A 13,442-nucleotide genomic window follows, 5' to 3' on the forward strand; every position below is an offset into this window, starting at 1 on the left:
TTAGTGATAACATAAACAGAACTCCAAAATCAGACCAGGCAGTAGCATTTGGAATGCTTCACACCTGTGGATATCTTATTTCCAGTGATGATATTCTGACTTGGCTACTTATAAAAGAAAGATAAGTCAGTTTTTAAAAGCTGTCTTAAAGCACACTCCATGTATCTCCACCATATAATACTGGAAAAAAAAAACTAACTGAAATCTGTAAAATATATCTTTTTACTGTGAGACAGTTTATACATGTTCTAGATTAATGCTCTGCAGTGAAACGGAAAGCACATGTAAAGGGAACTACAATTTGTTTCTTATAACAAGGAATTAGGAGCAAGGAATAATCTTTCTGTTTCCTTGCCTGATGGCAACAGGCTATAAACCAAGATATTCAGAAAACGGGACAAAAATAAATCTGAGCACCAGGATGTAGAACTCATAGCAATGAACACTGCTGATGCTGTGAAAGGCAGCAGTTTGGACATGTGTTTGGTTTGCTTTATTTTTCTAAATGATCTTGTCTTTTGAAGGTGGTTCCAAAGGAGCTGATCACAGTTCATGTCCCTTGCTGTTTAGCAGCAATACAAATTCACAGCCTAAGCAAAACTCCCTGCTAACTTTTAAAGCTAGATGTACAGTAAGCTGTTCTTGTAAGTGAAAATGACGCACTATATTACTAGACTACTAGGTATCAAGCTTCTCCTATTAATTTATTCTCACTCAAAAGAAGAATTCTTTTCTGGTTGAGTTGAGCTGATATATCTCCAGTTAAAATGCACATAATTTGCAAAGTAAGTATCCTTTGCATTCAGCATATATTGATAGTTTTGAGACCAGAACAGCCTGTGGTGCTGTCTACGTTTGCACAGTATCATTGTGGTTAGCAGAACCACTCTATAAATAAGCTTTGGGTTCTATGTTCTCAGCTTTTTCAGCCCCAGGAGGCTGAAAATTAAAGCCTGCAAATCACAGGGAAGTGCACTAGTCAGCCAGCATGGGGAAGAAGTAGGATATTGTGGTTTTTACTGGCACACAATACAATACTCTAACTGTTCCCACCTCACTGAAAAATTTAAAAAGACCTGTTTTTATCAAAAGTATATAAAACCAAAAAATGGCTCAGCCAAAAAAAAAAAGTACCCAGAGTATTCATTGAATCAACACCCAAGAAGCCTATGAGTACAGCACTTTATCACACCTCACATAAACCAAACTTCAGGTGCGGACAGCGTCACACAACCACATGAAAAAAATTACAAACATTTTTACATTCCACAAAATGAAACTGCAACCCCACCACTAACAATAAGGGTTCCCTTTACACAGTGCAGAGGAACCAGAAACCACGACAGCCACCCCTAAGGCTGACACTTTGTTCTCCTGGCAGGGGCTGAGCCTTTCTGTTAAGTCCCTGGAGTTAACAATGATTAATAACCATGCTGCAGGTCAGTACTTGGCCAGTCCCATGAAACAAGATTTACTTCTCTCTTATCTGGTCATACCCAAAACAATTACCTGCATGTCATAAAAGCGTGTGGTTCATTGCTAGAGGCATAAAAGAGCTTCTATTATGTTTTTAAGTTTGTGCTGGTAGATGGAGTTGGTAGACAGAGAGGCTGCCTCTCCTGAATGAATGGACTGAGTCCTCAATCTGTAATTCTGATCTGGTGAATAGAATGAAAATGCTTAACCAACCACCCAGACAGATGTGAGCATAGTTGTTATCAAACCTGGCCTGCTCCCAGAGCTCTTCAAAAAAACACCAGTATCCCTTAGTGGTGAGAACTGTGACTACCAAGGGAATTACACTTTGATAGATCACTAATTTCAAAGTTCATCGGCCAGACTATTAACATCAGTGAGCACGCTCAAGCACATTTTAATGCAAAAACACCTAATATTATTTTTCCTTTCTTTTACTATCCAAAATCAGAATTCAGGGATTGGTGTTTCTCTTGGAACACCAGACCCCACTGCTGCCTTATGCCCAGCAAGCAACAGGGCTCCAGTTTCTGCCTTAGTTACCATACATGTGCCCCCGGTTCTCCTCGGTTCAGACTGCAGAGGTGCTGTGCAGGAACAGTGATGCTAACTGATGCGCTGGCAGAGCTGACACCCTGCACTGAAAGTTATTGTGAATATATGAAACTTTATGCAATTATTTTAACAGCTTATTTTCACTATCAACTCTTTAACCATCAATAGAGAAAAAAATACTGTTTCAGTAGTTAACCTCAATTACTGCATTATACAACCAATAAACCTCAAACTTCTTCTTTCATGGGGTGTTTTTACCTTACAGATTTCTACTTCAGTACCTTTCAAATCCCTCTCACAGAGAAATCAGACCAAATAAGTCTGACTCACATAGCAAAACATAGGGGTAGGTGCTCTCAGGATTTTCAACTTCTCCATTCTTCAAAAGACAGAACCACCCTGATTTCCACCTGCAAAAGGGCAGCCCCAGAATGTAAACAATTTGTGTGTGCTAAATCTCTTACTGCTTTCCCTGAACTTGAGTTGACATGAAGTATTTGGCCAAGCAGACTCCAAAGGCCAAGCCCCCTTCTCTCTGCCAGGCATGCTGAGATAAAAACTCAGATAACATTCGTTGTTCCTGTAACTTCTGCACCTGGGAAACATAAAACCTGTGCAGCACTCAGATTCTTTTGGACCCTCTGAGTAAAAGCCATCAGACCCAGAGCACATGAGAAGTAAAATTCTTCTCCATCCAGACTGTGTTCTATAAATTCATGCTACAGAGGTTATTACTGGAGATCTGTATAATGTCCAAAGGGAAAAGACAATACTGCTTTAATACAAGGCTTTTTGCCCTCCCTACCTTTCATTTTTACCTATTCTCTACCACTTCAGCTTGAGTTGTGCTTCTTACATGCTTTTGTCACTGCATCTGCTTTATTGCAGCTGTCAGGACATGGATGCCCAAAGCACAAACACTGCCAGGGCAGATAAGAGAGAGCAAGTTTATCAGTGGGAAGGGTGGCGTAGCCATTACTGTACCCTTCTGATTCTTCATTTGTTAGTCATAGTTTGCAGATATTACAGGAAAAATAACCTTGCAACATCTTCAAACATTGCACACAGCTGAGGCATGTGGCACTTCTCTGCAAATGCAGGAATGTTTGGCCAGTTTTCCCCACTCCCCAACTGACTTGTACAGAGCACTTAACTAGCAGCAAAAGATTCCAGCTGTTGAGAATACACTAATCACAAAACCATGCTTCTGTTCATCAGGTCCTGTTCTTGAATTTTCTATAGATTTTTGCTCTCTGCCTAATCCTTGGTAAACTCTGGGTAAATGCTCACATTGCCTATTGCTGATCTTCCTTGCTTACATGATGATAGCTGGGGTTTGATCAGTGCCTGAACAAAACCAACTTTTCTGGATGGGTCATGAGATAGGGTGGAATTTATGAGGCATCTCTCTCCAGATTATATTGCCTTCAGCTATGTTCTGCCAGAGACACCCTGTAATACTCATGCCCTTTCATGTCCCTGGATAGAACAAAACAGAAAGAAAAGACATTTTCTCACAGGCCTGTCTTAAAATGGTATCTTTAAAAATATCAGAATAATCTGTATCTTACGTGCGACAGGCAAAGGTGAGACTTTTGTTCTCCTGACACCTATTAGAGGGATAGTTAGACTACACAGCCTTTGTGTTGCGACTGCATTCTCTTTTCTTTTGAAAGATCCTTGCCAGACAGCCTGTCACAGGAGGCCTTCCCAGGCAGATCGAGCACTTGCAGTAAAATACATCCTGGCCAATCTGCAGAATGCCTGTCCCTAAAGGTTGCACTGCTATTTCTACTCATAACAGTTCTTGTCAGGCTTGTGCTTCAGCCTATGCACTCACTGTGGGTAGCAATGGACTCTTCTGTACCTCTTTACACCTCAGCTGTCCCCCCCAGTATTAAAAAAGATCATCACAGGCAACAATACAATGGTGAAACCAGTCATCTGCTTCCTAACAATGGAATGTGCAGGCTGTGAGCTAGGAAAAGAGTGGTGGTTTTTATGATCCTACCCATACCACTCACCTGATCTATGGCAAATCAAGGACTGGGAAAAATACATCTCCACTGAAGAAAGAGAAGAAACAGTAAACAAGCTGATATTTTGTTCTTTCATCAGATATTGTGTTTATCCTAGGGTTGAGTCCTTACCTGTGTTTTCCACCCCACCATAAAGATACAGCCTGCATCCATCTTATCATACACAACAGGCAGAGTCTATTTAAAAGAGTTTTCACATTCCTAATAGCTTTCCCTACCAAACATGCCGAACAGTACTTTTCCTTAGTACAAATTAGTCCAAGAAGCAAAGGCTATACCTTTGGTAATTAGATGACTAAAAAGATTTAACACACTGTTTCTGAGAACTTGGGTACTCATACAATGTTACCAGGATGTGGGCTATAAAGTTAATATGAGAGAAAAGGAGAGCTTGCCAGAAAGTTTTGATTTTGCATGATACAGCTGGGAGTTACGTATACAGCATTGTGCAGCACACACTAACAGGTTTTTAATGACACACTGGTCACGTATAAAGACAAATGTGTTCCCTGATATGCTTCACAGTATTAATAAACATGAGCCTGACAAAAATGCATTTGATTCCCACACAATGAAATGGTAATGAGTCACACAGATAAAGACAATGTAACAAAAAAAAAGCACAGATGTTTTGCCAGACATTATATATAGAGTAAAACAAACCCCTGGTTTGTCTGCTCTCAGTGTTCAGATGATCATACTGGTACTTTCATATTCATGTCAGAAGGTCCTCAAGCTGACTTCTCCTGTTTTTGCTTCTCTTTCACTAACAACTTTGAAGTAAACTAGAAAGCCTACAATGAAATGGGTTAAACAAACCTAAAGTACTTGGTTAAGGCACCAAAATAAATCTGGGGCTGTTGAAATGGAAAACAGAATGAGTCATAATCCAAGAAATGCCTTAGGCTTGCCACTCTCTCAGTATAATATATAAATATTATCTGTTAAACCTGATATTCAGAGGTTCAGAGTGCCCAGCATATGTCTTAATCACCAACATGAAAACAAAGTGTAGATACATATGCCCTTTTACTTTGGGGATAGAGAGATGCTTTCTGGGTACTTCCTTAGAAGGCCCCCAGGAATCTTCACAGAACGTCACCCAGCCCAGAATAAGCAGGATTTTTAAGGAACCAGAGCTCAGGTCGAGGGAAAACTGCCTCAAAGGGCAAGACAGGGCTAAGTCTCAGGAATGGCCCAGAATTCAGAGTACTGACTGGGTTGTTTTACCATATATAGCCTGGATACAGCCATTGAGTACTTTGATATTCATATGTCTGATTCTGCCCTTATTCCCAAAGGTTCAGCTCAAAAAGTTAGAGCTCTGACTTATGTCAGCTGTAGGACTAACTGGTTTCTTGATGGACAATGGAGGTCTTTACATAGAATTCTTTGTCAAAGAGGAAAAGAAGAAAGCCATAGAAGAAAAAAGTGATAAATAGCACAAATGAAGGAACATGTTCATACACACACACATTAAAAAAATAAAGAGAACTCAGCTACAAATTGAAGCAGCCTATAGAAAACAAAAGGGGCAGACCTTCAGTTGGTATAAACAGAAGCAGTGGTGGCCAAGCATTTATTCTGATTAATCTTAAAGCTATAACACCTGAAAGAGCCCATATAAAAAAAAACTAAATGCACTGTTTGCAGTACAAGGGAAAAAAAAAAAAGGAAAAAAAGGAAATTTTAGGCTGTTTTCACAAATACATGACAAAAAGAAGGGAAGTGAAAATCTATCTGTAAATTACCTTACTCACTGTGTGCCTGCCAGGAATTTTATATGCAATTATAGACATCTAACTATCAGAAAGACTGAGGGAGAAAATGGAAAGAGTCCAGAAAACAGCAAAAATGATCAGAGAGCTGGAGAGACTGGTACGTAGTGAATGACTAAAATAGAACTGGATTTTTATGACCTTGGCTCTATGACAATTAAAGAGATACAGCAATCTACAGTTTGAAAGGCATGAGTAAAAAAAAAAAAACGGGGGGGGGACTTTTACAGCAAAAGAGGAAGGGCAACTAAATGAAAAAAGACAAATGGATTCTGGATTTCAAAAATACACTGAGTAGTCTCCCAAGCATGGAATGTGTAAAAGATCTGCTAGCCTGGGACTAACAATGTTTTTTTCTCCTAGACCTGTCTACAGATGGCCTCTTAAAAATTTCAAAGTCCTGTTCTTATTAGCTCATCTTTGCAATTCAACATTCCTTGTACTAAGATAGCACAGCTAGCATTTTATTCAAGGATCATCTACTTCTGGTCAAAACAGTTGTGGAGAACAAACTGATCCCCAACCTTATCACTGGTCTCTGCCATATCTCCTACCACCACTGCCCCACAAGCACGAACACTGAAGGAAATTTTAAGATGCAAGCATCACACACCTATAATTTCTTTCTTCATTTGTTGAACTCTCTGGGTGCTGCTGACTCATTTAGGCAAGAGCTTCCTTATACCATCTGGATTTAACAGAAAGCTATGTGACATACAGAAAGAGCACACAGCCTTGGGAAAAAGAAGGCTGGAAGGAAAAAACCCAAGAAGTAGCCAAGAGAAGGTTAAACACAGCTTGCTAGACTTTGACTGTGGATTTTGTACATCCTGGCTGGAAAGTAAGTTTGCATTCTATCTGCTCCTATCTCCTTTACTTGAATAAGCTGGATAGAGCGGAACACTGTAATAGATATACATTTGTACATATAATGTACATATATGTATATCTATTATATACACGTGTGTCATAATACATGGACTAGTTGCATGGTCACCGCAGGGGCAGGTCAACTCATACTAGAGGAATGTTACATGAAGGAGTAATGTAATCCAAGTGCACCTTCAAGAGTGGGAACAACTACAGTTATTTACCTCAAAATAGCTAGCAAAAAATATTAATTGCTCACATGGGCATTTGTCTTCCATTCTCTCCTCAAATCTCTTCTCAGTGGGGTTTTCAAAGTACATATTTTTAAACGGTATGCCCTTTGAAAAAGTATTCTCCAAACTCTGCTTTTTGCAAAGCAGCATCCATTTTCATAAAGGAATGTTTTTACTGAAAAATTACTTAATATGTTTGGAGAAGCCAAAATTCAACCAAGTTATCAGACTATAATAAAATAAATAAAGTATAATAAAAAGAAAAAACCCAAACAATAGTGTTTGTGAAGCTCTCCTTACACAAGTAAAAGTCAGAGCTTTGTGAACCCTAAGTGTAGAAATAGGCAACGCCTTGGAAAGGAAAACTTATCACTCTGTACTCAGCTGACCTATGTATATTTCTGGCTTTCCAATAAGCCACTCTAAAACTATACGATAAACAAGAACTGAAAATATTGTTTTTATATTTTAGCAAAAAAAAAAAATTTGTTGTTTCTCCATGGTTTGAGTAATTTATTGTTGAGAATGTCCTAAATTCCTTGGAGAATTTCTGGCTCATCAACATATTGCAAACAGTCCAAAAATGCAGTGCACTCTTAGGATAAGTAGTTTATCAGATCTTAAGAATTTCTGTAAAAGAACTGCACAACAGAATGACCTAATTTAAGCATAGCATGCTCAGTCTTCCCCTTCCATATCTAAAGCATGAAAAGTGTCAAAACCTGGGAGAAGATCAAAGAGATTTCAACACAGAAAGCTGTTACATAGCAAATTGCAGAAATCATCTGGAAAGCTTAGTGGTAGTAAACCCCTGAAGTGTGGTTTTGAAATGCAAACTAAACCACGCTATTCTAAATCAAATGACTGTCACATTTAAAATCAAGATTCCAGATGGATGGCTTTTATAAACAGATCTGAGATCTATTTGGTCCAGCTGCTGAATGGATAGGAATGTGCACCTTCAGAAAAAATTACCAGGGTTTTTTTATAAATTGTGGCAGCTTGTGGCAGCTACTGAAGAGTTCAAGGCTTTGATTTTCGTTGTTCTTTTAGTCATTTACCAATGACAGCACTCTGCTTCATACCGCCATTCGTCACCTGCTTCCCACTGGACATTAGCACCCTGTGAAGCAACACTCCATCAATTGAAGTATGAAACACCATTAGCAGAATCCTAATGAAACCAGAGAATTTATCAATCTCCAGAGAATATGGTGTGATCCAAGATAAAGAGCAGGACCCTCCACCACTGACAGCTATGTCAATCAGAGAATGTTTGCAACAGAGAGTGGCCAAGCACAGTTACTGTTTTTATAATGATTTTCCACAAGAATCTGGTTTAACCATTGGATGTTTATGGAGAAATCATCTGGTCCCTCCTGCAGATCCCACCAGCATCACAGCTATTTTCATATCTCCTCCACTATTTCCCTTTTCCTTTTCCATGCCAGTGGGTGAACAGCGTAAGATCTGAAACTCTGATCCACATTCAGGTTCTGCTTTCACACTACACCAAACTTTAATGCCTTACTTTGCTCTGCTTATATAAATCATAGAATCATAGAATGATTAGGATAACCTAGTTCCACCCCCTCTGCCATGGGCAGGGATGCCTCACACTAGATCATGTTGCCCAAGGCTCTGTCCAACCTGCCCTTGAACACTGACAGGGATATAGAGCATTTATTACTTTGGGCAACCTGCTACCAGTGCCTCACCACCCTCACAGTAAAGAACTTCCTAATATCTCACCCAAACTTCCCCTGTTTAAGTCATAAACACTTGGGTTACCACATTTTAACAAGCTACCAGTCAACTCAACAGTAGCAGCTGGCTGATTGACCACTGTGCTCCAAGATCAAAGCAGATGATTTTCCTCTCTCCACAGCTCTGGAAGGCCCAGAGCACAAACAGGCTCCTGAGTTGCCACCCGGTGCTGAGCAGCATTCTCTACCCTAAATCCCTTTCCCAACCTTCCCCAATGTGCAGCTGGCCCACTTAGCAGGAACCTGTCTTAAATACTTTCTCAAGTCTCATTACAGTTCTTTATAATCTTTAACAACCTCTAACATCACAGAAAGCATTGATTATAACAGTCCCTGTGCTGCTGTAAACATTGAAGTACTTATCACATGTGCCCCCACGTCCTACCCTGGGACCTTTTTCACTCAATCATTACTTACTTCAGCATTCAAATCCAAGTCCAACTGAGTCATTGTGAGTTTTACCCTCTAACATACACTGACATATTAATAAAAGCTCTGTTGATACATCCCATAAACTGCAGTGAGAAGCAAAAACTGAAAAAAAATGGAACCAGACAAGAATGAATTATGAAAACACACTGAGGACATTTTCAGACTTCTACTGATGAGAGAACAGAAAAAAAGAAATATCTAAAAATGTCTGAGCCCAGCCCCTTTGCTATTCCCCATGCTTTCCATCTGCTCACAAGGAATTGTATTCCCATTGCTAGTATTAAACAGCAAATTCTCTCACTCCCTCACTGGAGACCATTGGAGCACTAACTGGTAAATCATCAAAACAGTAACTCAGGAGTCCTCATGGGAGGACTTTCTTTCCTCCTTCCTCACATTAGAAATCAGAGACTATGCTGAAAGCTATTATAAATACCTCTATCACCACTAACCTGGCTTAGCTAAAAGAGATACAGACTATTTTTGCAACAAGTTTTTGATAGAATCATAGAATAGTTAGGGTTGGAAAGGACCTTAAGATCATCTAGTCACATTTATCATGTTATCTCTACTCTGACTCTCAAAGCAGCCTTCACCCTGACACATACGACACATACAAAACCAGTTTCCTAGAAGCTTTTGGCTTAAGCTCAGCAGTTGGATACAACTGGGCAAAATAAATATAAATGTTCAGCTACGGCTTACATTTATTTACATTGACTGATCACTGAAAACTGTGAATTTTACACTCCACAGGGCAGAAAAACAACTACAAGAAAAGCAACTGAGAGCAAGGGAGTTTCCCTACACAGAGACAGGATCTAATCATCCTGCTGCATAGAACAAGAGTCACTGCATCAGTGGTGATAAACTAGGACACATATGGTATGATGCGCCCACTTTTTCCAAAAGCTTCCCATCAGGTTTTCTTATCCACACTTTTCAAACAAGTAATTTTTTTTTTTCTTGTACAGATACGGCTACATAAGGAGAACATGTTGGAGTTTGCACTTTATACCTTTCTATATGTGTCAAATCTGAATATTCGACCTGCCACTGTGAAAACAAGAAAAATCAGAATTCTAAACCATATCTTTAATCTGCAAGATCGTTCAGGTTTTCACAGAATCATTATGGTTGGAAAGGACCTGGAGTTCATCTAATCCAACCCCCCTTCCAAGGCAGGGCCACCTAGAGCAGGTTACACAGGAACACATCCTGGTGGGTTTTGAATGTTGTCAGAGAGGGAGACTCTACAACCCCCTGGGCTGCCTGTTCCAGTGTTCTGCCACCCTCAATGTAAAGAGGTTCTTCATTGTGTCGAGGTGAAACTTTTACTTCATTTTAACTCATCCTGCATATCCCCAACCTCAGTTCATTACATCTGCTTCCTTCATATGGACTTACATGCATTTATCAGGAGGAAAATTGGGAAAAGGGGTTGTAACCTCTCCACTAACGCTGCCTGGGTCACTTCTTGAGATCTCAGCTGCAGAGCTGCCTCTTACTTCCACCCTCCCCTGCGTGCCCAGGTGAAGTCTGCAGCCACCATTTTTACACCTCACTCCTAATGTACACAAATACTTAAAGCCCACCTGATCTTCTGGTATCCCACAGTCTACCTGTGAAATGGTAGGAACAAAAATTCCCCAGATATGTCATAGAGATATAAGGATAAAATAAAATTCTGTGACTTCATTAAGATTTTCAATACTGATCTTGAAAAGAAAATAACATTTGAAGTACAGATCTGTTAAAACTCCAATGAAATTAGCAGAGAAATGAATAGGATTCCTTGTCCTTTACATCTTTGAAAATGTAAAGTGCTATTTATATGATAATCATTAAATGATACTTTCAGATAAAGTTGCAATTATTTTTTAAAAGGGAAAGGGGGGGGAGAAGGGAGAGAGAGCTGAATTCATCCCAGGTGAAGTAAGATAGATAAGGCCCAACTGGCAATTATCTATGGCCTTGTTGCAAAGACTAGGGAGCTTTCTCAAATGGAAAGTATAGTTGTGAAAGCTTTTGCCAAAAGAATATAGCTGAGATCCCTGCCTTAGTTGTGAAAGACAGTTTCTACCTGCATTTAAAGCACTCCAACATGTTCAAAGATTAAACAGGAACATCCTTACATCCTTATAAAACAAATTTTGAATTGGCTCCACATTACTTAATAAACGTGCACATTGTTTAGAGTCTAAATGCAACACATTTAACCCATTATTCACCATGGACAAATGAAAACTTCTTTTGCTGAGAACTTCCCTCTCCAAAAATCTGTGTGTTTCCTGGGATATCTCATCTATTTGTCCACCTCTATCATTCATCCCTGGGCCTACATTTTTGATTACATGGTTTTTGAGAGACTACTTGTTCAGTGTTTGTACACTCTGTACCACATTAAGTTTTGAGAGACTATTTTAATGCAAGCAAGTTGTGATAATAAACAATTCACCCTTCCACTTACTAAAATACAGCAGCAACATGTTTAATGCTTAGAAAATGAAGATAGATTATAGCTCTTCAATAGCTGATGGTACTTTCAAGCACAAGTTTAGCACCATAAAGAACTACACCTGAGTCAAAGTGTGGAAACATGCGTGCATTTCATGTCACATGATGTAAGTCTTTGGCTGTTACCTATACAGAGATTTAAGAAAAATAAATAAATAAAATCTGTCCTAGAATCCTAGAATGGTTTGGATCGGAAGCAACCTTAAAGACCATCCAGTTCCAACCCCTCTGCCATGGGCAGGGACACCTTCCGATAGACCAGGCTGCTCAAAGCCCCATCCAACCTGGCCTTAAACACTGCCAGGACTGGAGCAGCAACAGATTCTCTGGGCAACCTGTTCCAGTGTCTCAAACGGATGTTACAGAACATGATATAAGATTGGAGAATATTTCCACGCTATTTGTTATCATTGCTTTCTACTCTCACTTCTGTCCTTCAAACTGTTCTGTCCAGCCATGCTGGCAGAAAGCTGAGCCTTGCAGTCTTGGGCAGGGAAACTGGAAAAATCCCACTTACTCAATATTGTATATGCCCACTTGCTTTCTGTACAGTTGCCAGAAAATTAAGGGATAAGAGCTTGACACTGCTCAGGCTTTGCCATCAACCTCATTTAATAATTCATACATAAATAATTTCCAAAATAACTACCAGAATTATTGAAAACAGAATATTTTGGGGGGTTCTTAATAAATAACATCCCAAGTCATACACAGCCTTGAGCTTTTATTGCTTTGAAGCAGGCTTTTCATTAAAAATATTATTTTTTCAGGACCAATTGCAGCACCACTTTATTTCAAATCCTCAGAGATTACAAAGGAAAACTTAATTCTCCATGGTGCTGCCTTGATAGGCATTGACATTTATCAGCTATTGCAATAGTGGATTTCAAAAGACAGATGGACATGAACAAAAAAAGTGCTGTTTCTGACACTGTCAGGCCACTCTCCAGTGGCAGACAGTGATTTGGGTGATCTTGCAAGAAGAACCACCCATTAGCTTCTAGCAAAGCTGGAGCTGAGCAAGTGGAGCTGTGACTTGCTGCTCCAGCTGTTTGGTAGACTAAGATGCAGCAGGAGTGGTTGGGAAATCATAGAATACCAGGTTGGAAGGGACCTCAAGGATAACGTGGTCCAATCCTTCTGAGCAAAACATGACCTAGACTGGATGTCCCAGCACCCTGTCCAGCCAGATTATAAGTGTCCAGTGTTGGGAAAGAGCTTTTCAAAAGCAGCTCCCTGGTTGTACACATGCACCCTGATCCATGCCTCTAGTGAGGGGGAAGGTAGAAAGCAGTTGATATAAACCAGCATGGTCAGAGTTCAGTAGCCAAGGGGCTAGTTTGGGATTCTCTGCTGGTTGTTCCTACCTTGCTTTTCAGCAGAACCAAACCCAAATTTCTGTGTCTGACTCAAGTAACTACCAGAAGTTGTCTGATTGCCTTTAGGCTTCACTCAGCTCCCCATATGGATAGACTGAAAAACAAGAGTTGCTGAACAGAAGCACCCTGAAAGCTGAGTCGGGACCTCAGGTCTGTCAATGGGCCTTTTTATTCCTCCCACTCATGGGACAAAGAGGAATTGGTGGGGGGGAAGGTGGAAGGGAGAGCAGAAATGCAGCTCGTTAAGTATGCCTTGAGTCATCAAGCTGTTTCTTTGCTTGCATTTGAACCTATTGTAAACTTGTATTTGCAGCCTTTTAATGAGCCACAGCTACAGTGCTGGATCCAAACCATTTACGTGACACCAGTACCACTAAACTCATCAGCATGGGAGAAA

Source organism: Pezoporus occidentalis, unplaced genomic scaffold (assembly GCF_034315485.1).
Source record: "Pezoporus occidentalis ecotype Australia unplaced genomic scaffold, CSIRO_AGI_Poc_V1 ctg14, whole genome shotgun sequence".
Taxonomy (NCBI): Eukaryota; Metazoa; Chordata; class Aves; order Psittaciformes; family Psittacidae; genus Pezoporus; species Pezoporus occidentalis.